Source organism: Haematobia irritans, chromosome 2 (genome assembly GCF_050003625.1).
Source record: "Haematobia irritans isolate KBUSLIRL chromosome 2, ASM5000362v1, whole genome shotgun sequence".
Classification (NCBI taxonomy): Eukaryota; Metazoa; Arthropoda; class Insecta; order Diptera; family Muscidae; genus Haematobia; species Haematobia irritans.
In genome coordinates this window covers 180,605,533-180,607,735 of record NC_134398.1, presented here as the reverse complement: position 1 = coordinate 180,607,735, position 2,203 = coordinate 180,605,533, and positions in this window count along the sequence as shown.

Below are 2,203 nucleotides of genomic sequence, written 5' to 3'. Positions count from 1 at the left end.
CTTGAATTTCTTCTTCAGGAAGTATTGATATCTCTTACAAAAACTACACGTTTTCTTATTAAAGTCAGAGAAACATCACTGCTCTTGTCTGGTTTCTTTATTGCACTAAAAGTGCTAGAAAAACCGAAAAACCTTTTTTTTACAAAATTTTCTATAGAACAAAAATTTTGACAATATTTTCTATAGAACTAAAATTTTGACAAAATTTTTTATAGAAATAAAATTTGAAAAAATTTTCTATAGAAATAAAATTTTGACAAAATTTTTTAAAGAACTAAAATTTTGACAAAATTTTCTCTAAAAATAATATTTTAATAAAATTTTCTATAGAAATAAAATTTCGAAAACATTTTCTATAGAAAAAAAATTTACAAAAATTTCTATAGAAATAATAGTTGACAAAATTTTCTATAGGAATAAAATTTGAGAATTTTAACAAAATTTACTTTAAAAATTTTGATAAAATTTTCAATAGATATAAAATTTTAACCACATTTTATATAGAAATAAAATTTGACAAAATTTCCTATACATATAAAATTTTGACAAAATATTCTATAAACATAAAATTTTGACAAAATTTTCTATTGAAATAAAATTTGACAAAATATTCTATAGAAAAAAATTGAGAAAATTTTCTACAGAAATAAAATTTCGACAAAATTTTCTATAAAAATAAAATTTTGATTTCTCTACAAATCAAAAACAGCCAAATAAGATTTTATATGGCAGTTTTTTGGAATTTTTTTCTTCAAATTTTGGTAGATTATTTTTGGATCGAGTGTCAACGATTACCTGATCTCATGATTTGGCTTCTCGATCCGATTGAAATTTAGTCTGCAATGCTAATATTTGTCCTATAATCATGGAAAAAGTTGTTCATATCGATCCATAATTATATATAGCCCGCATATAAATTAATGCCGAGATTTGACTTCTTGAGTCTCGTGGAGGAGCAAATTTCATACGCTGGTTTAAGACGGTATATTCCCTATAATAACAATGCAAAAAATTAACCAATATCGGTCCATAATTATATCTGCTCTCCATAGTACTCAATCCGCAGATTTGATTTCCTCAAAACGGATTCATCCTATTCGGTTGAAATTTGGTACGTGATGTTAGTATATGGTATCCAACAACCATGCAGGAATTGGTTCATATCAGTCCAGAATTATATATCGCCCCCATATAAACCGATCCCCAGATTTGACCTCTGGTGCCTTTTGGAGAAGTAAAATTCATCCGATCTGGTTGAAATTTGGTACGTGGTGTTAGTGTATGATATTTAACAACCATGCCAAAAGTGGTCCATATCAGTCCATAATCATAATAGGTTGGCTGATAAATCCCCGGTCTGACACATAGATGGCGTCACTTAAATGCGGTAAACGCAGTGGACGCCCGAAAGAGGTGGTTACCGACAAAAACATCAAAAAATCCACAAAATGATTTTGAATGACCGTAAAATTAAGTTGATCGAGATAGCAGAGGCCTTAAAGATATCAAAGGAACGTGTTGGTCATATCATTCATCAATATTTGGATATGCGGAAGCTCTGTACAAAATGGGTGCCGCGCGAGCTCACATTTCACCAAAAACAACAACGTGTTGATGATTCTGAGCGGTGTTTGCAGCTGTTAACTCGTAATACACCCGAGTTTTTCCGTCGATATGTGACAATGGATGAAACATGGCTCCATCACTACACTCCTGAGTCCAATCGACAGTCAGGTGAGTGGACAGCGACCGGTGAACCGTCAAAAGTCCGCTGGCAATGTAATGGCCTCTGTTTTATGGGATGCGTATGGAATAATTTTTATCGATTATCTTGAGAAGGGAAAAACTATCAACAGTGACTATTATATGGCGTTATTGGAGCGTTTGAAGGTCGAAATCGCGGCGAAACGGCCCCATATGAAGAAGAAAAAAGTGTTGTTCCACCAAGACAACGCACCGTGCCACAAGTCATTGAGAACGATGGCAAAAATTCATGAATTGGGCTTCGAATTGCTTCCCCACCCACCGTATTCTCCAGATGTGGCCCCAACAACTTTTTCTTGTTCTCAGACCTGAAAAGGATGCTCGCAGGGAAAAAATTTGGCTGGATTGAAGAGGTGATCGCCGAAACTGAGGCCTATTTTGAGGCAAAACCGAAGGAGTACTACCAAAATGGTATCAAAAAATTGGAAGGTCGTTATAA